The 27,087-nt window shown below is 35.5% G+C and overlaps 1 protein-coding gene across 1 annotated transcript in view; it reads left to right on the plus strand.

Moving 5' to 3' along the window:
* Positions 1-27,087, plus strand: part of LOC122490489 (40S ribosomal protein S20-like) — an 87,201-nt gene that overhangs the window by 642 nt on the left and 59,472 nt on the right.

A 27,087-nucleotide genomic window follows, 5' to 3' on the forward strand; every position in this document is an offset into this window, starting at 1 on the left:
GTGTCTCTGTCTCTCTCTACTCCTCCCCCATTCATGGTCTGTCTTTCTCTCTGTCTCTCTCAAAAATAAATAAACATTTATAAAAAACAGTTGAAGATGCAATCTCTTGAACTCTTGATTTAAAATAAATACCTAAATACCTGAAGAATTGGCAGAATAATATTTTTGGAAATGGATTCAATGAGCGCTAAAAGCATGAGAATTTGTTGAAAATTTACTCATACATTAAGACTTAGATCTCCCTCTTTGTTCCAAAGTCTGTAGGTTACTGTTTCTCTCTTACATTAGCAGAGAATTACAAGTATATTTTTGACAGCTTTATCGAGATATAATTCACATATCATAAAATGTACCCATTTAAAGTATAATTCAATGATTTGTAATATATTCATAGAGCTGTGTAATTGTCATCACAATTGACTTTTAATTACCCCAAAAAGAAACTCCATACCCATTAGCTATCACCCTCCAATCCCCTTCTTTCCAGCTGTAAGAAATTATTAATAAAATTAAATTTTAAATTAATTAAGATTAATCAGAATTTTATCACACACTCCATAACTTGCTCTAATTTTATATATGAGCTTTCAACCAAAGATTACCATTTTAAGAAGGCTTATAAAATCAAAGAAAAACTGGGGCGCCTGGGTGGCGCAGTCGGTTAAGCGTCCGACTTCAGCCAGGTCACAATCTCACGGTCTGTGAGTTCGAGCCCCGCGTCAGGCTCTGGGCTGATGGCTCAGAGCCTGGAGCCTGTTTCCGATTCTGTGTCTCCCTCTCTCTCTGCCCCTCCCCCGTTCATGCTCTGTCTCTCTCTGTCCCAAAAATAAATAAACGTTGAAAAAAAAAAATTTAAAATCAAAGAAAAAACCAACCCAATAGAAAAGTAGCAATTTGGATTAAAAGAAAAAATAACTACATAAGGAGAAAAAAACTTTAAAAATAATAAACCTTAACTATCATTAATGTCCTGAGAGAAATAAGTTATTGCATCCAAGAGCCATCATAGGATGCTATAAAAAATAAAGAAAAAAAACACTCAGAAGACAAAAAGTAAAAGCTCTCAGGTTTTCAAAAAGAAGAGTAGACATGAAAAACTCAGTGGGCAGTTTGGAAGAAGGAATTGAAAAAATTTCCTACACAGTATGCCAAAAAGACAAGAAAATGGAAAATAGGAGAGTAAAGTAAAAAATATAGTAGAAGGCCTTCATTATACTCAATATCCAATTAAAGACGTTCCAGAAAGAAATAAAAGAAAAAAATAGAGTGAAAAAATCAAATAAATTATTTAAGAGATTTTCAAAGTACTTAAAGACCTGAGTGCCCACTTTGAGAGAGTCAAAAAAGTACCCAGTGAAAGTATAAAAATAGACTCAAAGGCATGCCATCATGAAATTTAATAATGCTGGAAACAAAGACATCCTTCAAGATTAAAAAAATTTTTAAAAGAGCAAGGACAGGCTTCTAGAGGCAATATGAAGGCAGTGAAAAGAGACTTATTAAATTTTTTATAATCTCCTCAAATCCCCTCACACAAAAAAATGCTAAAAGTACAATTAAGGTACTTGAAGAAAATTAAAATGGCCAATGATATCTTCAATAAAACTAGGTAATAAGGAACACTCCTGAGTATTCAGGTGAAGCCAAAATACCAGTAATAACATAGGTCTTCCAACTCCAACAGCTAGCTATACAGTGTTAGTGGTAAAAAGAAAGTAAGTGGAAGGATGTGTAAATAGTCACCAATAAATACTTAACCCCATAAGGAGAGGACCACAGACTGAATGTAACCCTATGTGAGTAAATTTGAGGACAACTAATAAATTTTAAAGAAGTCCCTCTAGGCTTCAAATAAGAGGTTAGTGCACAAAGATTCCAGGACACCAACTAATGGAGAAACAAGAAATTCAAATAATGTAGAAGAGACCAAATCACTAGTGGAATACAAAAATGTCTAATAAACCTTCCCTTGTAGAAGGAAAGGTCCACTCTGAAGTAAAACTACAGAAACAGAAATCACATTGGGAAGGGGGAGAACACTGGGGATCCCAGGGAGAGATAAAGCTCAGATACTCTGTGGCAGAAGAAATCAGTAGTGCATAGAGTACTGTAATAGCAATGAAGAATGTTAACGATGAGATCACCACAAAAAGCAAGGCTAGTAGAGCTCTAGACATTACAGAAATAGAGGCAGGAAACCTACCTGAATCATATTGGGCCAGCCCTGAAAGATGTGTAAGTGGCTAAAACATGTAGACAGATGATAGGCAGACAGATGATAGATAGATAGATAGATAGATAGATAGATAGATAGATAGATGATAGATATAGAGATTAGATAGATAGCAAAGCTCTTGAGCTTTGGGGCAAGAGCTACCATAGCCCAGCCATACTCCCATATAGAAACATCCTACTAATAATCCAGGAAATGCTATTGCATTCAAACATATGAAACAAAATTATAATCAAATAAGATTATCAAAGCTCTGAAAGAAGAGTGTAAGTCAAAATTAGAACATCTCAGATAAAATGACTAGACAAACATATATATTTTTTTAAAAGAAGTCACGGATAAATAAAAAGAAAGTGAAAAAAATTAAAGACAAAATGTGAAGAAATACAAGAATATATAAATTCAAAGCAAAGTAGGAGAAACAGAGGAAAGAAGAGGGAAAAGGGGACTATAATGAAACAGAAATAAAGATACAAAGGATTTTCAAGTGAAAGATATAAAAGACATTCAAAGAAAACTTAGGTGTAGTTGAAATACCTAAAGAAGGAAAACATAACAATTGAAAAAAATAAAAATTTAAAGCGCAATACAAAGCATTTTTTCTTCTGAAAAACAACAACAACAACATTGTTTCTACATATTGAATTGGGCACACTGAGTACTTGGAAAGTAAACCCAAGAGTAGTCAACGCTCATATCTAGTAAAGTTACTTTGTACTTTAAAGATATGGAGTAAAACATTCAGACAGAAACACTAAGTGACCAATAAGGGGAAAATATGTTAGATTGGTCCCATATTTTTCAACAACATTTTATAACCTCAGAAAATAGAGCATATCTACAAATTGTACTCAATCTCACACTTTCCCTCTCCTCAAATACTTCCTTTATGCCCAGAGTTCAAGATAGGTGATCAGCAAAATCTTCACTATCATTAACTTTCTGAAAGTTCCCTCTACCTTTATGCTCCAGTGGAAATCTGACTAGTCTCTGATACTACTGTTTTTCTTTAGTCCCTCTTAAGGGGAGCCTATTTTCTCTCCTTGTCCTTTATGATATAGAAATGGGTGTCCTCCTTTGCCTCATTGATACTTCTAGACCATTAAATTTCTTTCCTACTAAACCTCCAGGCTCCTTTGAAGCTCATTCCATCAGTCTATACCATCATGTAGTGGGCTAAATACTGGTCCCCCAAAATATCCAGGTCTTAATTCCTAGAACCTGTGAATGTTATCTTATATGGCAAAGATTTGATTAAGTTAAGGGTCTTGATATGGGGAGAGTATCCTGGATTATCCAGGTCAAGTACATCCTAAATATAATAAATGGCCTTATAAGAGGAAGGCAGAGAGAGATTTGACAAAAGAAGAGGAGAGGGTTGGTAGGACCATAGAAGCAGAGAGTTGAGTGATGTGCTTTAAAGATGGAAAAGGAAACAAGCCAAGGAATGAAGGAAGCCACAGAAAGCCTAAAAGACTAGGAAATAGATCTTTTTGTTCAAAGCCTCCAAAAGGAACCAGCCTTGTTGACACCTTGACATTAGCCCAGTGTAAGTGATTTTAGAATTCTGACTTCCAGAACTGCAATTTTGTGCTAATTCTTTACAGAAGGATTATGAAACTAATATACCCCGTTTAGATGCAGATATCTACAGATGTCTAGGCCATTCAATCTCACCTCATTCCTCGAAGATTACAGTACCTGCTTACCCCTTACACTAATATCTTACCCCCAAACTATTTTAGCAAATAACTCATCATTCCCTGTCATTACCAAGAACAGGACCTCTCACCATCTATAATCTCAATTTCTAGGACCTTATTGACCAACCACTACCTTCTGTCTTTCCATCTCATTCCTTGCACCCTCCTCAACAATCCTTTGATCGCCATAACTTTCAATTAATTTACTTTATCATTTTTTCACTTCTCTAGCTTGTCTCATGTTTTCTATTTCTCCTGAGGTTTCAAGATCATTGATCATAATCACATACACTCTCAATACCCTTGCCATATTCTCTCTCTACCATATCCTCTTGGTGAAATTCCTAACCCAGTTAAGTCAATATCTGACCAGTCTACAGTCTGGCATATGAGCAGCTGGAGAATGAATGAATGAATGAATAAATAAATAAATCTGGAGAATAGACATTTGCTGACTGTTCTCAATTAAATGTATGCCCACTATCCTCAAGTGGGCCTTTAAGGTTGGTTGGAATTCTACTTACATTTTACTTTAATCACTCATTTTCCTACAGGTATATTTCAACACACTAAAATGAGAATCCTCTCAGGACAGAAGATTTGTCTATTTTTCTTACCAATGTATGCCCAGAAATTAAAATAGTGCCTGGTACACAATAGGCATACTTATAAGTTGTTGAATTAATAAATTAATTTTATATCTCTTTTCTTTATACTTAAATTCCAACAGTTATTCTACCTTCCTAATTTTCAGGTTGTGATTTTGCTTATTTTACCAAGAAAATCAAAGCACTCAGAAAAGAAGACCAACACCAATATAATTATATTAATTTTTACAAATCATTTTTTTACAAAATTGCAAGGACAATGTAATAGGGAAAGGAATCTCTTAAACACATGGTGCTGGAAAAATTGAACATATATATGGAAAGAAAAGAAAAGGGGGGTAAGGAAAAAGAAAGAAAGAAAGAAAGAAAGAAAGAAAGAAAGAAAGAAAGAAAGAAAGAAAGGGAAAAGAAAAAAGAAATTCTACTTATACCTCACACCTAAAAAAATTAACACAAAATAAATCATATATCTAATGAAAACATGAGACAAAACACTTATAGAAGAAAATATAGGAGAAAAGTATTTTGATATTGGACTAGGCAAAGATTTCTTAGGTATAGCACCAAAAAAAAAATCCATGAAAAAAAATGAATGAATAAATTGGACTTTATCAAAATTTAAAACCTTTGCTTTGTGAAAATTCTGTTAGAAGAAGGAAAAGACAAGCCACAGACTAGAGAAAATATTTTCAAATCATACTTCTAACAAGGACTTGAATCTAAAATATATAAAGAAATGTTTAAAACTCAACAATAAGAAGACATTTTTTAAATGAGCAAAAAAAGTTAAACAGACACTTCACCAGAGAAGACATACAGATGGCAACTAAACATTTTAAAATATGTTTATCATCGTCAAATATTATCAAAATACAAATTAAAACACAATGAGAAATCCCTGCATACCTTTTAGAATGACTAAATTTTGGACAATATTGAGTGCTGTGAGGATATGGAGTAGTTGAATTGCTCTTACATTTTGATTTTACCTTGGAAAACAATTTGGCAGTTTCTTTCTCTTTCTTTCCTTCCTTTCTTTCTTCCTTCCTTCCTTCCTTCTTTCCTTCCTTCCTTCCTTCCTTCCTTCCTTCCTTCCTTCCTTTCTTTTTTAAGAGATAGAAATTTATTGAATACACTGAAAGGGAAAGGTGGGCAGGACAGCGAAGGAGAGACTATCTGCCATGAGGTGGTGATGAGGAGCCATACTCACTGGGCAGAGTGAAGGAGTATGGGGAGGTATGGAATTTTCCTTTTTTTTTTTTTTTTGAGAGAAAGAGTGAAAGAGAGAGAGAGCAAGCATGTGCCTATGGGGAAGGGGTAGAGGAAGAGGGGGAAAAGAACCTTAAGCAGGCTCCATGCTTAACGCAGAGCCTGATTTGGGGCTCAATCCCATGACCCTGAAATCACGACCTGGGCTGAAATCAAAAGTCAGACATAACCAACTGAGCAACTCAGATACCCAGGTGCACCTGGCAGTTTCTTAATAAATTAAATATACACCTAGCAGAAGGCTCAGTAATCCCGCGCCTAGATATTTATCCAAAAGAAATGAAAACTTGTGAACACACAAAAATCTGCATATAGCTGTTTATAGCAACTTTGTTTACAACAATCTAGATATATTCAGCCAGTGAAAGAATAAACAAACAGTAGTACATTGGTATAATGAAACACTAGTCAGCAATGAAAAGCAACAATATATTGATAACATGGTACAGCATGGATGAATCTCCCACGCATTTTTCTAAGTGTAAAGAGTTGGACCAAAAAAACTACAAACCAGGATTCCATTTTTATGACATCTTGGAAAAGACAATACTATAGGAATGGAGAACAGATCAGTGGCAACCAGGGATCATAGGGGGGCTGAAGAGGTAACTAGAAAGGAGTGGTACAACAGAATTTTTGAGTGCATCAGGATGGTCATGACAGATGTAAAACCTATTCATTTGTTAAAGACTTAGAACTGTGTATCAGAGGAATGAACTTTAGTGTATGTGAATTTAAAAATAAAATGAAAAAAATATTACTTCACATCTCCATCACTGAATCCAATTACTTATCCACACTTATATCCATATTAATACTCTTCCTTGTCCGATACTAAAATGGATAATCCCTTTTTTCCTGTTTTACTTGTTGAGTAGAGACAACTCATCTCAACTTCTCTTGCCCTTAGGCTGAGATATATAGCATTGGCTCCCCTGGTTCTCAGAACTTCAGACTTGAACTGAATTATACCACTGGCTTTCCTGGTTCTCTAGCTTATAGGCACAAGATTGTGGGATTTCTCAGTCTCCGTGATGACAGTAAAAAATGACTAAATTTTAGAAAACAGGGTGCAAAGGAGCATAAATATTTTCTAAATTTTAGAAAATAGGGTGCAAAAACATACCCAAACAGGCATCCCAAACTTATATGCCACTCAATTATAACAACAATTTGGCATTCATCCATGGACAAAAGTCTCTTTGTGGGAGCTGTGGGATCCAGCACCATATACCAAGGGACTCAGGAAGAGTCTAACTAACCCACACATTGGGTAATAAGCAAACAGATCTCATTCCAGGCTGTGGACCCTGCAGAAACCAGTAAACAAGTTCTGTCCCCTACCAGCCATGATCTGAGAGCCCCTGGAGAACACTGTCTTAGACAAACACCCATCAATGAGAGAGTCTTTGTGAAAATTCAAGAACCAGGGAAGAAGTTCCAGCACACATTATGTGTGTGTGCGTGTGTGTGTGTGTGTGTGTGTGCTCATATATATATGAGTTTGGTGATACATTGGAGAGGATAAGAGGAACAGTTTGGTTTTACCGACATCACCCCTCCCCCAAGGCAGAAGAGCTCAGTGCCAAGAGAGACCTTCTTGGTTTCTGATTTCACCTGCAGGGTAAAGTGAAAGTATGTGAATGAGTATCTGGCTTCCTGAGCTGTGAAGGATGCTGGCAAGGAGGCCCATTTTCTCTCACTGGATCCAAAGTACTAAGTCGTGAGCTGGACAATTAAGGGGCAGGTAGAGGCTGGGAGAGTGACAGGACTCTCAGAGGGCATTAAAGGGAACCAGATCCTACCAACTATATCCATGGACTCCATTAAGAAGCTTGCCCACAAGTCACTGCGGATGCCTTATGCACAGATCCCAACTGGCCAATGGGCACTCCCAGCATTCTACATGCCTCACCAACACACCCTTCCACCCTGTGGCTGGCTCCCTGTGCATGTTCCCAATGTGACAGGAGTGAGCACTGGCTAGTGCACAAGAAAAAAAGCTGGCCTAAATCTGTAGGCTAGGGAGAGTACACACTTGAGCTTTGATACCACGCTTGGGAAAGCCAAAGGAAGGCTGTTAGCATTCAGTCTGGTGAGTTGCATGACTCAGAGAAGGCAAACAAACTCAAGAATTCTTTTACAGCAGTACTGTTTTCAGAACTTGTCTTATCCAACCTATGAGCACTATTTCACACAGTTTATCACTATCCCTTCAAATACTCTCTTTAATTTCCTTCTAGGACAAATGGCTCTCTTTTCCTACTAGTTACTTATTCACAGTTACTTCCTGGTTATTTAAACCCTTGTTACTTATTCCTAGTTTACTGGCTTGTCCATTTATTCATTATTCAACAAATATTTGTGTACCTTCCCTGAATACCAGACACCATTCTAGATGCTGAAAATACAACAATAAACAAAACAAACAAAAACAAATGATTTTATGGAGCTTACATTCTAATGACATAACTGACAGGGAAAGAATTCAAAATGATGTCATGCTAAACCAAGTAGATAGTTTAAGGACTTCATCCATGGTTTGATTCCTTACTTCTTCAGTATCTGCTCAAATATCTCTTGATCACATCATCAAAGAAGGCATCTCTGATATGGGTATTTGACATTGCACAATGGTGTCCCACCTCATTCCCCCCCTCCCAATTAATTTTTCTCTCAAAGGGCTTATCATCATCTGATAAACAATACATTTTATTTATTTATATCCTATCTCTTCTCATTGGAATATAAGCATGAGGAGGCCAAGACCCTTATCTCTTATTCATTCCTCTCCCCAGAATACAGCACAGAGTAGAAGGACATAAATTATCCAGTGAATTTGTAATCCCAAGGGACAGCCAATATCACATTCATTTTATCGATGAGAAAACCTGAGGCTCTGGGAATTTATACAACTGATCAAAGTCACACAGTATGCATTGGAAAAACCCAGAAGCCTAGTAAAGAAAGTTTTCTCCCTTTTTCCAATTTGGCTTGGGCCAGTTCTGCAAAATTGTCCATTGCTAAACAGAAGAGAAAATATCATGTGAATAACTGCCTTTATGTTTCTTTTTTAATATAAAAAAAATCAGAAGATATTGAAAGAGCTGAAAATATTTTCAAATATTAACAGCCTTTGACCTATTCAGTGTTTATGTTGAGTGTCTAAAATGAAATTCATACAAAGGAAGAGCTGTGCATGCCAACTTGTCTCATTTTTTTCCCTTCCCTTTCTCCGCAGGCCTTGTAGCTTGAGTCACTTCATTGGAAGAGTACAAATATTTCACCAACCTGTTTGGTATGGATAATGAATAAGCAACCCATGTGAGATATTCAGAGGTTGAAATTGGGAGGAAATTACTTTGGAAGGGAGATGAGTCCAAGGACTACATCAGCAAACTGTGAGAATGCATAGAGATAGGAGTAATGTTGAAAATACAAGCCAACATTCATGCCTGAAAACTGCCCTGGAAATAAGTGCTATTATTATCCCACTGAGATGTTGTGCTGAAAAACACAGACCAATACTTAGAGCTAAAATTGTAAAAATGTCTAGATTGTATCAATAAGACCACTTTCATAGTTTTGATTCTATACCATTAGAGATTTTTGTTAAAAGTTTAGGTCTCAAATTTATCCAAAAGTACTTTTAATTCCCCAATATTTGCTCCTTCATTTCAGTTTAACTATGGGGACTGATGGGACCGTCCCAGGCCTCTCACTGTGCCAGCCCACACTGGCCTGTCTCAGCTGGATAAATCCCCTTGGATAGTGAAGGGCTAGAGAAACAATAGGAACATGTTAGATATCGTTTAGTCCTACTATGGCATAGGCTCTGAATTGTTCCCACACACAAAAAAAATGTTTATACACCTGAAGAAAATAACTAGTGAACTCTAAGACTAAGCCATCAAGTTAGAGAAAGAGTAGAAGAAATAAATATAGCCTCATTAGTGGCTGAAGCATAAGCTCTGTTACTGATCTAACTTCCAGAGAGCTCTGGATAACCAGCCTGGTCCTATTCTGCCACTTTTAGGTTTAGGAGCTTACCTGGACCAGGATTACTCAGCTTGGGGAGGACAAGGGTGATAAATGAGAGATGTGTTCATGTGTGAGTGTTCTGCTTTCTGTTTTACTTAGCAGTCACCTTGTATGATCCTGAGGTCTGTGAGATAAAAATACTTAGCTCAGATGAGGTGGTCTTCTCAACACACAGCCAGACTACGTTAGGCATAGTCTACAGACATGCCCCCGCTTCATATGTATATGTATAATGCTAACTTGGGGAGTGGGTTCCGCAGTTGTGCTTCCTGAGGTTCCAACGGGTTCCTGCTGACTCAGACATTGACATCCACAAATGTCTACCCTGCTATTTATGGAAGCTAACACCTCCATAAATGTCCTGAGGACTCTTGCTGACTGCACCAGCTTCCCTCTGTATTATTGGGAAAAGGAAATCTAATTTGATTCACCCAACTGGTGTGTTTGTCTTTCTGCCAGTGCAAATCTGCTGTGGCAACCAACAGTTGTCAATACAAAGTTTGTGGTTGGATTTCAGCATTTTGCATTGGGGCTTCAGCTCACAGGAAAAGAAAAGCCCTGGGGCACCTGGGTGGCTCAGTTGGTTAAGCGTTTGACTTCGGCTCACATCCTGATCTCACAGCTTGTGATTTCAAGCCCCACGTCAGGCTCTGTGCTGACAGCTCGGAGCCTGGAGACTGCTTCAGATTCTGTGTCTCCCTCTCTCTCTCTGCCCCTCCTCCGCTCACACTCTGTCTCTCTCTCTCAAAAAATAAATAAACATTAAAAAAAAATTTTTTTAAAGAAGAAAAGCCCTGTTTTAATATCTTCTATACAAACACACATATTCAATAAAAGATAACTTTATACATACATACATGTATGTATATATGAAATACATACATATTTTATATGCACATATGTAATCATATACCATAATACATTCAAAGAGGTTTCTAATTGCTTTTTGAGTGGGAATGGAATTATAGAAGGAAAGAATTATAGGCTTGAGTAGTTTATCAAAGATTTTTTCCTATGTAAATATATATGGTTTGAAGGAATTTAACCTAAACTTTATAATAAAAATATTTTGCCAAACATTTTAGTTCTAGGTTTCATATGTTTAAACTAATCTAGGAAGGCAATAAACAATAAATGTGCCACTGAAGGCAGCAGATTGGGTGATGCCCTAACACTGTCTCTTAGAAATTTTATATGAAATTGAGGCAAGAGCTGACTCCTCAAACCACTGATTTCAGATGCAAGCTTTCTTTACTCCACATCTCACAAAATATTCAAGCTAGTTTTGCCAGAAAAAAAACAGAAATCTAAACATGTGTATGAAAAAAAGAAAGATAAAATTCTTAGAAAACATATTGTAGTCTCACACTAAGCCCTAAGATGCACAAAGCTATTTAAGATAATTGACTTCAAGAATTAATCAACAAATGGGAGTTTGAGTGATAAAAGATGATTGTTTGCAATGAAAGGAATTCTCTTATCCATGAATGCAGTCAAACAACACAGATCTTTGTCATTCACCCAGCTCTAGGTCATAGATGTGTCCCAGGATAAAACTCCCTCAGCATAGGTGCAGCCTACAAACCATGGTGAAAGAGAAATGAAATCACCAATCCTGCACAGTAAGCCTGAAAAGAAAAGCCAGTTTCTCCCTGTTTTGTTCCCAGGAAGCATAGGACACCACAGGAACAGAAAGAAAGACAGGACAACTGTCAAGTTTATACAGGCACATTTGTGGCACCTTATGGCCACTGTTCCAACCAGAACAGCCACTTACACTACATTCCTTATGTATAAGGCATTCCTTCAGGCTCTACACTCCATACTTTGCTTCGCATTTCTACTTTCTGAAGGTGTCTCCCCCTTCTATCCAGTGCCTTCACATCTGGAATCATCTCATCTGCATGACCACATCACAAGAAGTGTCTGATGGAGACTTTGGATGGTCTCGGTTCCTTCTTTAGGAGAGGCTCCCTCCACATCACTACCATGATTCCCTGCACTGCAGCCTGAAAGGAAGTGATACATCATTATACATCCAATCAACTTCCCCAAGTCCCATCTGAGAAGTGGGACCTGAAGAGTTATTGCGTTTGAAGATCTCCACTTTAATTTTCCTTTAAATACAATGTTTTTCTCAAAAGAAAAAAGATTATGAGAAGAGTAGGTGGTATTTAAGAAAGCTTAATATTCTAACAGTATATTTCAAACATCAATGCTTGTTCTTACTACCCACTATTTGCATCTTTGTGTTCATCTTTGTCTTTCACAGTGTGTGTGTGGCTGTATGGGTGCATACACACTCTTGTTCTTTCCTATATTTTCATTCTCCTTGTCCCTTTCTCTTTTACCCATGACCTGCTGAACACTGTAGTCAGCTAATTCCAGGGTTAAGGGATTCATTTTCCATACTCACAAAGACTACGCTTCCTGACATCTAGTAACACACCACTTCCTAGGGATGAGATAAGAAACCCAATACTCCTGAATTGAATGAATCTTACATAGGCCAGCATCTTTATTAAAGGAATCATCCTCTTCATCTGGGGGGGGGGGGGGTCTTACAGAAAAGTATTTAAAAATTTAGAAGCAAATTAGAATCTTAGAAATAAAATTATTCTCAAACATCCATTAAATTATCAAAGAAGAAACTAGTCATCTTGCCAGATATATCAAGTAATATTTTTAGTCACTAACGGAACTAAAGATTATTTGTTAAAAGAATTATGGTTTATAAGTGTCATTATTATAATATACTATTTTAAAAGTCAACTAATTACTCCAAAAGGATGGTAAAGTCTAGACAGTATAGCAGCAGCATGTTCTCTCTTTTTTTTTAGCAGCATGTTTTCTTAAATAAAACAAAGACTATTAGTTTTGACACTCTTTCTGCTAGAGTACTAGTTAATGCAGCATTTGTATAACAGTGAAGATACACTACCAAAAATATACATATATGTATGGTGTGTGTGTGTGTGTGTGTGTGTGTGTGTCTGTATGTGTGTGTGTGTGTAGTTATTGTTGACTGTTTGAATTTTACTAATAAAAACACCACTGAAAATAGCCTGCTTTTGGCTTGACTTATATTAGAAAAAGTGATATACACAAATCCCCTGTCCTTCTTTCTATGTAAATGTATACATATACAAATATACATTTTTATGTTGGTTTTTTTCCCTCTTAAATCTTTATAAAGCCTTTCCTTCTATGTGCCAGGTACTTGCATATACAATAATCCCAATGAAATCCTATGAAGCAGGCTTTATTATTCCTATTTTAATTGATGAGAATGATGAAACTTGGAATATGTAGAAAACTTGCCAAAGGTCTCACATCTAGTGAGTGGCAGAATGGGGCCCCAAATTCATGTCTTCTGAATCCAAATCCTTATTTTTTTCCACCATGTATGTTATCTAATCATATATATGTAGGTATTTTATTTTGTGAAATGAAAAAGGAAGAGAAAATGGTCTCTGGAAAATCCAAACATAGGGGTCTTTCCTTTCTCCTTCTGTGTCCCTAACTCCCCTTTTCTGGCTATATCATCTTGGTACTGTAGAATATTAACAATGTCCAGGAAAATTCAGGGAAGTAGAAGGTGAGAAATGAGGATTCTCCTATATTATTAAATACATTCACGATTACTCCATTTGACTGGCAGATACAAAGAGGCTTCTCTGTGACATCCATCACACTGCCTATGACTGCCCCATGCTTGGTCTCAATGACAAATGCTTGAAGTTAATCATCTGTTTGCCTCTCCCTTTCCTTTGAAGACATTGATCAAGCTGTGTTGGCAGAGCCATGATGAAATATCAGGCTCTGGGAAATGCTGACCTGGCTTTGAATCTACCATTATTTGAGCATAAGTCTTGAGGGACATCTGTCATTTTTCTCTGGCATTAACTGTCTTCTTCAGTTTGAGGCCATATGTGTTTTAGTCAGAGTGGTAGATTCTATGAATGTGTATCATGAAGTTCACGACTGGCATTGTGCTATTATTGTTGTATGCTAACAATAATATCATTTAAATAACCAAAGGTCACAGAACCATAACATTGTAGGACTTTGGAGATAGAAGTTTATTCATGCTCTGTTACCTAAACAATGAAACAGAACTCTTTTAAACTTCTTAATATGTTATAACATCTTCCACTAAATAGAAAGAATCACAAAGATTATTCCACATATAATAGTTTGAGCTTCAAATACTTTTTAAAGTAATATTTTTCTAAACTCTTAATAGTTGTTGGTATACTAAATAGTTGTTAATAAAATAACTATTTTCTCTCTTTTATAGGAGCAAGTACATGGAGAACTGAGTCCCATGTCATTAAGCCAAAACATTTAGAATGTAGAAAAATTTACAGTGGACTCATGAAAAAGAGAGAGATTTAATAAATTATATACACTAAAAAGAAAAATGCCAGAAGTCACCTGGATGCTAGTTCTGTGTAGACTCTCCTCAACTCTCAAATGTTCAACTCTAATTTGTTTCAAGTAAAATCTTAAAATGTGAAAATCGTATTAGAAATACTACTTAGGAAATAAAAATATTGCTTAGGGTCAAAGAGTAGATTGAAAAAGGCAGTTACCCATAAAACGGCAGAGTTATTATACTTACATACTCAGGAGAGTCCCAGATGCTAGAACTTTAGGGCAGTTAGGAAGAAAGGAAAGAAAATGTCCTTGCTTTTATATTTGGGGTACAGAGCCATTCTTAGTAAAGTAATAAAATAATAATAATAATGTTAAATTAATTAATCATAAAACGTAGCCGGTAAGTAGTATTTCTCCCAGTGACCTTCTTCATGTATCTCTCTAACCACTTTCCCGCTGTTCAGTGCCATCGTGTTCCTCTCACACAAGTCAGCTCCCAAACTATTTAATGATGACATTACTTAAGTAATAATCTGGCTCTAAATATACATTAAATTTTGTGAATAAAGAACTTGTGGCTGCTTGTCAATCCAGCAAAATGTAACTTATTCTAACCACTACTTTGACTGAGGCTATATTTCTCCTAAGTGCAATGAGAAGACTCATTCATTATACAATAGCTAAAAGTTCAGATACTGTCATCTTCTCTAAGTATGTATTTAACATTTCTATGACTTAGGTTTATAGGAATAGATGAAATAAAATGTTGACATGTGTCTTACCACTTAATCATTCTGGGGCACCTGGGTGGCTCAGTCAGTTAAGCATCTGACTCTTGATTTCAGTTCAGGTCATAATCTCACAGTTCCTGGGATGGAGCCCCATAACAGGCTCTAAACTGACAGTGTGGAGCCTACTTGGGATTCTCTCTCCCTCTCTCTCTTCCCCCTCCCCTGCTCATGCTCTTTCTCAAAATAAAAAAATAAACATTAAAAATAGTTCTAAAATTATTTCCTATCATAATTATAATGAACTTTATTTTTTTTATTTTTTAATTTTATTCTTGAGAGAGAGAGAGCATGAGTGGGGAGGGGCAGAGCAAGAGAGGGATACATAATTTGAAGCAGAAGCAGGATTCAGACTCTGAGCTGCTAGCACAGAGCCTGATGCGGGGCTCAAACTCACGAGCCATGAGATCATGACCTGAGCCGAAGTCAGACGCTTAACCAACTGAGCCTCCCGGACACCCCATTATAATGAACTCTAAAGGACATTACTAAAGAGTCTTAAGTCAAGTAGTGACAACATCCAGTGATATTTTTTTAAAAAACTGTATAAAGAATTAAACAATGGTCACATAACAATGTGCTATTAAATTTCATTTAGAAGAAAACAATATGCTAGCATATTCAAGAAAAAAATAAGAAAGAGAACAACAATGAGATGATATTTGTCTTATATGGGATTAAAATTATTCTAAAATTTTAAAATGGATAACATACTCAAATGCATATTCTCTACTTTTTGTTCTGAAACAAATTATACTTGTTTATGTATAATTACATTTCAATATATAACAACCTCACTCTTTTGCATAGTATATAATTCAATTAATTATCTTTTACAATAAATTTCACTTAAAAATATTAAAAAGTAGTAAGCATACAGGGGTGCCTGGGTGGCTTAGTTGGTTGAGCAACCAACTTCAGCTCAGGTCATGATCTCATGGTTTATGAGATCGAGCCCCGCATTGGGCTCTGTGCTGACAGCTCAGAGTCTGGAGCCTGCTTTGGATCCCGTGTCTCCTTCTCTCTCTGCCCCTCCCCCATTCATGCTCTGTCTCTGTCTCAGAAATAAATAAACATTTTAAAAAATTTTAAAAAAATTAAAAAGTAGTAAGCATACAATAGTTATACTATTGTGCTAGATATAAAAACTAAAGAACAGAATTTTGTGTCTGGTATGGTAACATGACTCCTGTCCAAATCAACCCTCTGGTTCACACTAAAAATTGTAAACTCTGGGCAAACTCTAAAAAAAACAACTACTTAAGGGTTTCAAAAAATAAACAAAAGTAGGCATACAATGGAAGGTAGTCGAATTGAGAAATAACCAGAATCTCCCTCCTCGGTGTCTTTGTGGCTTTTCCCTGAAGGTAGAAGGGACAGTGCAGGCAATTAAATAAGGGGAAGAATAGTTACATATTTGTCGATTGGGAAAACAAAATAAAGACATTTTCAGAAAAAATGAAAGAAGAAAGGAAGATTTGTCTCCAGCAGACCTGCACAAGAAATGCACTACTGTCGACCAAAATTCCAACATAGGAGGCTCCTGAATTTCTCTCATCACATAGATGCACTGAATATACTGCTATACATGGAGCGATTCCCTTTGAAAGAAATCCAGGAACTAGTCAAGTGACTCCTATACATCAGATGACTCAGAAAATACCCATGTCAAAACTGGTAGAAAAGGCTGGGAAACACTCTCATCAAAAACCTCACCCTTGGTATGGCACCAAACAATTGGGAGAGAGCCCCCAACTACCACCTTCTCCCTAAGGAGCAAAGGGTTTACACCACACCTGTAGTGCTCCAACCTTTAACACTACCACTGTCAAGATGAACTACCAAATTGCCCAGTTCTGAAAACCAATAGGGCTTGTGTTCATGAGTTGCACAAGGCTATAGCAAACAAGGAAGTAATACTAAACAGGTGATTGAAGACTTGAGCTGAATATATATCCCCCCAGGCTCAGCACAGAGAGAGAAAGGAAAAATATCTATCTTAAGTCCTTCCCTGGAAAGAGTTTGACTGTACACTTCACAAGCTACTGCCTGATATGACTTCTATTGAGCACACATCTTGGTGCTGACTGGAAGCATACCCAGAGCCTTAAAGAGCCAATGGACATTTCTTCTACCCTGGCTTGCTCCAACAACAAAAACAAGTCATCAACATCTCCCTGGAAGGAATTTGTCCACACACTAGCACCTCAGCTTTCATGGGTGTCTTCCTGGGGATGGGCCCCCAAATCACCTGGCTCTGATACATAATGGGACTTGAATTTATGAGTCCCACAGAACTATAATAAGAAAAAAGACAGTTTTTAAATGGGCACAAGAGCACCCTCATCAGTTACAAACGCAGGCTCAGTGCAGAGGAATAAGGCAAAAATGCCCATCTTCCATACTTTCTCAGCTATTGCTTGAGGGTCTGGCTTCCAATAAGTCTGTATCTAGGTGCTGACTATAATCCCCTCTTTGCACACTGATGGGTACTGGCATAACTTCAAGTACTGGGAGCCACTAAAAACAAAGTGGCTTGGACAATCACAAAGGTTTGAGAAGTAACAAGGATCTTGGGTTAGGCTGATAGACAAGGTTTATCTCCTACAAGAGACCAGTCTCTAAAGACAGGGAGAAATGGTTGTTTTACCCAATGCACAGAAACCAATATAGAGAGTCAGTGGAAATGAAGAAAAAGTGAATAGGTTCCAAACAAAAGAATAAGGTAAATCTCCAAGTATCTATCTTAATAAAAATGTAAATAAGTTATTTATCCAATAGAGAGTTCAAAATAAGTCATAAAGATGCTTACCAAGCATCAGTTAAGACCTCACAAAACAAATTAGCAAATATTTTTAATCAAATAATAGTGAAAATATAGTATGTCAATTTGTGGGATGAAGCTAAAGAAGTATATAAAATGCTTGTTTAAAAAAAGTGTCTAAGACAATGTCCAATGGTTTTACTTTCAGAATCTATGAGTAAAATATATCCAAAGTAAGTAGAAGAAAGGGAACAATAAAGATTTAAAAAATAAATTACTAAAATAGAAAACAGAGAATACAGAAAATTAACAAAACCTAAATCTATATTTTTGCAAATATCAACAAATTGATCAACCATTAGCTTGACTGCTAAAGAGAGAGAACTTTTTGTTTAAAAAAATTAGAGAACACTGCCCAACTCATTTTATATGGACAAACTGTAACACCAAACCTAATGAAGACTTTAATAGACCAATATCTCTTCTGAACACAGATGCAACTATCCTTCAGTAAATATTAACAAACCCAATCCATCAATATGTACAAATACATACAACAAAACCATGTAAGGTTTATGTCACAAATGCAAAGTTGTCTTAACATTCAAAAATTAATCATCATAGTCCACCATATTAACAGACTAAGATAAATAATATAATCATTTCAATGGATGAAATTTGACAAATTCAATACCCAATCATAATAAAACTCTCAAAAAAAACCTAAGAATAGCAGGAAACGTCCTCATTTTGATAGACAGCATATAAAACATCTAAAACTAACGTAATATGGTCAAAGATAAACTTTGCCTCTTGTGTTAATGTCCTGGAAATTTTAACAAAGAAGAAAGCAAAGCAAATAATAGAAAAGGAAAGGAAAGGAAAAGAAAAGGCACAAGGAACAGAAAAGAAAAAAAAATAGTGTCCCTAAGTCCCTATGATTGCATATGTACACAAAATACAAAAACTATGCAAAAAATAATTACTAAAATTAATAAGTTAGATTTGGAAGGGTGCAAGATAATGTTAATATACAAAAAATCAATTGTAAAAATCAGCAGTAAAAAAATCAACAGTAAAAAAATGGCAATCAACTTCATTTGCAATAGCATCTAAATCAGGAAATACGTAGAAATAAACCTAACCAAAGGAGGCCAAAACTCCTATGGTGAAAACTTTAAAACATTATTGAGAAAAATTAAAGATTTAAATAAATGAAGAGATACACCATGTTCATGGATTAAAAGACTCAGTATATGTCAATTCTTCTCAAATTAATTTGTAGATTTGATGTATTCCCAATAAAATATTCCAGCAGCATTTTGTAGAAATTAACAATCTGATTTTTAAAATTTGTATGTAAATGAATAATTCTTAGCCAATTAATCTTTTAAAAGAAGGAAAAAGTTGGAACTCTTGGCCTACATGATTTCAAGCCACAGATATCAAGATAGTTTGGTATTAGTGAGTGAGTAGACATAAAGATCAATGGAATATAATATAGAATTGAGAAATAAGGTCAAATGATTTTCTACAAAGGTAACAAGATAATTCAATGGTAAAAGGAAATGCTATTTGTTTTCCTCCAATATCTACTGATCCTTGGTTGGTGGTGCATACTTATGAATGAAGGAACACATGGATTGGCATGAGTAACTTGTCTCCTGTACTTGTAATATTCTAGCTCTCCAACAGACCTCCCTCTAAATGAGGAGATGAATGCTGTCTCTGTGTTATCTAAGTTGAGCATGCTTATACAAGAACATGGGGGAAGCAGACAGGCAAGCTATAGACCAATATCTATGAGTCCTAAAACAAGGAGAACTTCACTCAGGGTGGGCATGGAGAGCAATTTTAACTGTTTCCCTGATGACAAGATGTCCTTTCACTTCTACCTCTCTGTCTGACCAAAGCATTCACTCTAAATGTTCTCTCCAGACACATTAATTCATTTAGGGAGAACTCCAAGGGATAGGAGTGCAGACACACAAGCAATCTTTTAAGTTGATAACTCAACCATACACAACATTTGCCTTTGTGTGTGTTGACTCTTAGCTTGTAATATCCCTGGACTTGCTTCTCCGCAACAGTTTTCCCATTTGTTTTGGGCTATGTGTGGGTTCGGCTTTTGGTTTTGTCCAACAAAGCCGAGGACAGTAGAAAGGATTGCCCAAGACTTTACAAGTCAAGAGAGGTGAGAGGGAGGCTAAGGGAAGTCTCTCCGAGTTGCTCTCAAGCTTCCGTATTTATTAGGCATACCTTATAGGGAAAACATTGTGCAATATGTCAGTGACTATGTGCCAGAAAGAACTTACAGAAAGTATAGAAAGCTTGCAAAAAAAACCCCAAGACTACAAAAGAGCAGATGCCAAAGCAGGGTAGAGAACAGGATAAGATATTTCACAGATAACATGGTCTAAGGAATTCATGAGCACAGGCAGGATCCAACCCCTAAATGCACGTTAGCTAGATACTGGTCAGCTATTTTCAGCATGGTGAGAAAGCAATGTAATGCATTCCCTATAATCTCCTTAACCAGGACATAGCTATTTGATTTCCCACACTTTTTCTCTTCTCTTGTATCTCTGAGATCCCAATGCCATCTGCTTTCTTATTTTCAGTAATTCCTACAAATATCTTGATTTTATTTTTTTCTTTTACACCAGACTGTGATAGGTTATTTTTTTTTTAATAAATTTTCTGTAAGTTTAAAGATTTTAGGTTAGGAGGGATGCACACATATCAGCTCAGTCTACCATTATCACTTGATACAATAATTTAATGAGTAATTTTCAAGGTTTATAAGATGTCGTGGAACGTGTACTTTACTAACATTATTAGGCATAAAAACAAATGAATGTATATTTTGTACAAATTGTCACAAAAAAACAAATGAGACATACTGAGCATGCAATTTTATAACACATATAAATACATTTTAAACATTCACGCTCTTTAAATATAAGTATTAATATACACTTTAAATATTCCTTCATTGGAATCTATGCAAAAAGGAAAAAAAACAGACCCTGAGCAAGGCTATTTATTCAAGCATTTTTATGAATGCAAAAAAAAAAAGAAAAAACAACAACACATACATCCAAGGTATCTAGCATAAGAACAATAATTAAATAATGTGTGGCACATCTACATGTTAAAATAGTAGACAGAAATAAAAATTTAAAAATTAGAAATAGTTATGTGAGAATCTTCATAATATAACTGACAAAAATATGAAATGTTACACAGTACTGTGTCAGTTTTTTCATATATTTAATTATGTATACAAACTCTTAAAGGACCTGAAGGAAATACATTAAAATGTAACTGGTGTCTAGTTGTTGAATTACTTTAACTTAATGACTGGATATTATTGTCTTATATAAAACTTAAAAAAAATTATTTTCCAAGTTTCTAACATTAGCACATATTATTATAATCAGAAAAAAAAACAAGCATGAAAAAAATCCCCTTTTAAAAGGTGAGTTTACTTTTAAAAGATTTTTAATAATTTGCCAAACAAATCCATTCTCCAAGCTTCCAGTTAATCAAAGTCTGTGCTCTATTTATTGTTTTAGTTATAATGAAAGCTATTCAGTCCCTCATGGACAAAATTTTATTTTCAAAGTAATTTCTGGTTCATTCTATTTTGTCATGATGATGCTTATTATTACCTCTGCATGGGGACTCCTTCAAAATTTTTTTCATGCTACTGCAAAGGATGAATACAAAGAAACTCCACAAATGGAGATTAACAATAACTGAGACCTCTGCATAAAATAATTTTACACCCTAGTTTTTACTAATGAGCTTTTGAACACTTAAAACTGAAGGCCTTAGAATTGCAGTCCTTTGTGGCTTCTCTTGTCTGTCATGAATGATTAAGTGCCTTATTAAGACAATTAAATTTGAACCTCTAACTAATCATTTTTTCTGTGACACAATATCTTATTAGACATCCCCCAAACCTTGTGGGGCTTTTTTTCTTCAAAGTTTCAACTAAACTATAATAATGAAAATCAAGAAGCCATGGTAATTAATTATCAGGCACCAGCTCATTTGAAGCACCATCTCTTTCCTTCTTCCTCCCACCCTCTCTCTCTCTCTCTCTAATGTCAGAATCTGAATGTAGACAAAGAGCTGTAGTAAGAACTTAATTTTCTCTGCTTTTAAGATGATTAAATTAAACTTGATATTATTTCTGGATAAAGAAATTCCCTCCTCATCCATGTCTTGTGTCTGGCTAACTTCCTGTCTAAGGGACCTCAGAGTAAATGTCATTCCCAGGAGAAGTTCTCATAAGCTCCAATTTGTTATCACAATCACACTGACATAGTCATTTGTTTATGTGCAAAATGATGGTATTCCTCAAACTGTTGGTTCTATGAAACAAGGAACCCTACTTACCTTGCATCCCATTGAACTTCTAGTACCTAGCTCAGTGTCTGACACATGGCAAGTGCATAATAAAAATGCTATGAATGGGTTAATCATAATTCATCATTTTCATCTTATCACAGTTTAGTCAAATATGGGGAAACATTTAAAAAATTTTATTCAATCTTTAGCTTTTGGAGTTTTTAAAAAATTTCTTTAATTCTATATGCAAGACAGAGTAACATAATTGGAAAAGCACTGGATTAGTGTTTAGAGGCATATCAGCATGTGCTTGTTGTCACTTCTTAGTCACATGATTTTGGCTAGTCAGTTAAACTTTCTGAGCCAAAATTTCCTAAGCTATAAATTGAAAATAATACTTCCCTGCATGTTTCACACAGTTATTGAAAGGATCAAGAGAGAAGTAATTTGAAATTACCAGCTCTAAAATACTAAGACTGTCCTTCTAATAATTATTATATATGGAGTCTCTTTATTTTTATTCATTATCTCTCAACATATGTACAAAAAAATGCTTTCAGGTAAAAATTAAAACCATTATAGTAGTCTATTATAGCCCACTTCATTATTACATCACTGAATAAACCACTAATCTATAATCTAGATAAAAGAATTGATTACAACAAAACCATAATATGACATAGAGTTTAGACTAAATTTTGAGCAATGGTTCCCAAGCCAGAGCAAGAAGTTCCATTGTGATTTTATATGGAGAAGTTTTGAAGGATAGCAAAACTGAGCCTTACTATACAAAAAGTGTTCTCTCTCTTTCTTTTCTCCTAACCCCTTATCCCTCTCTCTTATCTCAGAGATTTCAGAATTAAACTTATAGTGGTAAAATCATCAAGTATGAGTTCTGGCCATCATAGAGATAACCTACAACTAACATCATACTCATAATGAAATGTTCTTCTAAGATCAGGAACAATAAAAGGGTGCCCACTCTAAGCATTCCTATTCAGCATAGTACTGGAAGTCATAGCCAGAACAATCAAGCAAAAAAAAAAAAAAAACAAATAAAAGTCTCCCAAATCAAAAAGGAAGGAGTAAAACTGTCTTTCTATGCAGATTATATGATCTTCTACAGAGAAACCGTTAAAGACTCCATCAGAAAACTGTTAGAACTAATAAACAAATTCAGTAAAGTTGCAGGACACAAAATCAACATACAAATATCAGTTGCATATCCATACACTAAAAATGAACTATCTGAAAAAAGAAATGAGGAAAACATTCCCATTTACAATAGCATCAAACAGAATAAAAAAGGAATAAATTTAATGAAAAAGATGAAAGATCTATACACTGCAAACTATAAGATACTGATGAAAGCAACTGAAAAAGACATAAATAAAGGGAAAGATATCTTTTGTTCATTGATCAGAGATATTAGTATTATTTAAATGACCGTACTACTGAAAGCCATTTATAGGTTCAATAAAGTCCCTATCAAAATTCCAAGCAGTTTTTACAGAATAACAAAAAAATCCCAAAATTTGTATGGAACCACAAAAGACCTTGAATAGCCAAAATAATCTTGAGAAAGGGGAAAAAAAAAACGAGTCATCATATATCCTGATTTCAAATTATACTACAAAGCTATATTAATCAAAACAGTATGGGTATTGGCATAAAAACATAGACCAATAATATAGAATTAAGAGTCTAGAAGCAAATCCACACATATATGGTCAACTAATTTTTGATCAGGGTACCAAGAGCATTTAATGTGGAAAAGATAAGCTCTTCAAAAAATGATGTTGGGAAGGAGGAGCCAAGATGGCAGAACAGCATGGACTTTTTTTGTGTCTCACATCCATGAAATACAGCCAGATCAACACTAAACCATCCTACAAGCCTAGAAAACTGATTCAAGGATTAATGCAACAATCTGCACAACCTGAACCACAGAACTCAGTAGGAATTCACCCCAAAAGAAATAGCAGGAAAAAAAACAACAGCCAGGGATTCAACCAACACAGATAAAAGCAAGATGTCCAAACCAGAATTTAGAATCATGATAATAAGAATACTAGCTGGACTCAAAAATAGATTAGAACCCCATTCTGCAGAGATAAAAGAAGTAAAAGCTAGTCAGGATGAAACAAAAACTGTTGGAACTTAGCTGCAATCTTGAATGGATGCCACAACGGCAAGAATGGATGAGGCAGAGCAGAGAATCAGCGATATAGAGAACAAACTTATGGAGAATAATGAAGCAGAAAAAAAGAGGGAGACTAAGGCAAAAGAGCATGATTTAAGAATTAGAGAAATCACTGACTCATTAAAAAGGAACAACATCAGAATCACAGGGGTCCCAGAAGATGAAGAGAGAGAAAAAGGGGTAGAGGGTTATGTGAACAAATCATGTGGAAAACATTCCTAACCTGGGAAAAGACACAGACATCAAAATCCAGGAAGCACAGAGGATTCCCATTAGATTCAACAGAAACTGACCATCAACAAAGCATATCATAGTCAAATTCACAAATACTCAGGCAAGGAATCATGAAAGCAGCAAGGAGAAAAACTCCTTAACCTACAAGGGAAGACAGATCAGGTTTGCAGCAGACCTATCCACAGAAAGTTGGCAGGCGAGTAATGAGTGGCAGGATACATTTAATGTGCTTAATCAGAAAAATATGCAGCCAAGAATTCTTTACACAGCAAGGCTGTCGTTCAAAATAGGAGAGATAAAAAATTTCCCAGACAAATAAAACTTAAAGGAGTTTGTGACCACTAAACTAGCCCTGAAAGAAATTTTAAGGGGGACTCTCTGAGGGGAGAAAAGGTGAAAATATACATACATACATACATACATACATACATACATACCAAAAGCAACAAAGACTAGAAAGGACCAGAGAACACCACCAGAAACTCCAACTCTACAAGCAACATAATGGCAATAAATTAATATCTTTCAGTCCTCACTGTAAATGTCAATGGACTAAATGCTCCAATCAAAAGACATAGGGTAACAGATAGATAAGAAAACAAGATGCATCTATATACAGTTTAAAGAGACCTACTTTGGACCTAAAGACACCTTCAGATTGAAAGTAAGGGGATGGAGAACTATCCATCATGCTAATGGTCAACAAAAGAAAGCCGGAGTAGCCATACTTATATAAGATGATCTAGATTATAAAATAAAGACTGTAACAAGAGATGAAGAAGGGCATTATATCATAATTAAGGGGTATATCCACCAAGAAGACCTAACAATTGTAAACATTTATGCTCCAAATGTGAGAGAACCCAAATATATAAATTAATTAATCACAAACATAAAAAAACTCACTGATAATAATGACATAAGAGTAACAGACTTCAACACCCCACTTAAAACAATGGACACATCATCTAATCAGAAAATCAACAAGGAAACAATGGCTTTGAAAGACACACTGGACCAGATGGACTTAACAGATATATTCAGAACATTTCATCCTAAAGCAGCAGAATACACATTCTTCTCCAGTGAACATGGAATGTTCTCCAGAATAGACCACATACTGGGACACAAATCAGCCCTCAACAAGTACAAAAGGATCAAGATCATACCACACATATTTCAAGCCACAACACTATGAAACTCGAAATAAATCACAAGAAAAAAATTGGAAAGGTAACAAACACTTGGAGACTAAAGAACATCCTACTAAAGAATGAATGGGCTAACAAGGAAGTTAAAGAGGAAATTAAAAAGTACATGGAAGCCAATTAAAATGATAACACCACAGCCCAAAACTCTGGGATGCAATAAAGGCAGTCTTAAGAGGAAAGTATATAGCAATCTAGGCCTTCCTAAAGAAGGAAGAAAGGTCTCAGATACACAACCCAACCTTACACCTTAAAGCACTGGAAAAAGACAGCAAATAAAACCCAAAAACAGCAGAAGACAGGAAATAATAAAGATTACAGAAGAAATTAATGATATCAAAACCAAAAAGACCCAAAAAAACAGTAGAACAGATCAATGAAACCAGAAGCTGGTTCTCTGAAAGAATTAACAGAATTGATAAACCACTAACCAGTTTGATCAAAAAGAAAAAGGAAAGGACCCAAATAAATAAAATCAAGAATGTGAGAGGAGAGACCACAACCAACACAGCAGAAATAAAAATGATAATAAGAGAATATTATGAGCAAATATATGCCAATAAAATGGGCAATCTGGAAGAAATGGACAAATTCCTAGAAACATATAAACCATCAAAACTGAAACAGGAAGAAATAGAAAATTTTAACAGACCCATAACCAGTAAAGAAATCGAATTAGTAATCAAAAATCTGCCAAAAAAAAGAGTCCAAAGCCAGATGGCTTTCCAGGGGAATTCTACCAAACATTTAAAGAAGAGTTAACACCTATTCTCTTGAAGGTGTTCCAAAAAATAGAAATGGAAGGAAAAGTTCCAAACTCTTTCTATGAAGCCAGCATTATTCAAAACCAAATATCCCACTAAAAAGGAGAGTGATAGACCAATTTCCCTGATGAACATGGATGCAAAAATCCTTAACAAGATACTAGCCAACCGATTCAACAATACATTTAAAAAATTATTCACCAGGACCAAGTGGGATTTCTACCTGGGATGCAGGGCTGGTTCAATATCCACTAAACAATCAATGTGATTCATCACATCAATAAAAGAAAAGACAACAAGCATATGATCCTCTCAATAGATGCAGAGAAAGCATTTGACAAAATGCAGTATGCTTTCTTGATAAAAACCCTGAAGAAAGTAAGGATAGAAGGAACATATCTCGAGATCACAACAGCCATATATGAATGACCCAATGCTAATATCATCCTTAATGGGGAAAATGGAGAGCTTTCTCCCTAAGATCCGGGACAAGACAGGGCTTGACATGATACTCTATATGGAAAACCCAAAAG

This window comes from Prionailurus bengalensis, chromosome B2 (genome assembly GCF_016509475.1).
Source record: "Prionailurus bengalensis isolate Pbe53 chromosome B2, Fcat_Pben_1.1_paternal_pri, whole genome shotgun sequence".
In the NCBI taxonomy this organism is placed as follows: Eukaryota; Metazoa; Chordata; class Mammalia; order Carnivora; family Felidae; genus Prionailurus; species Prionailurus bengalensis.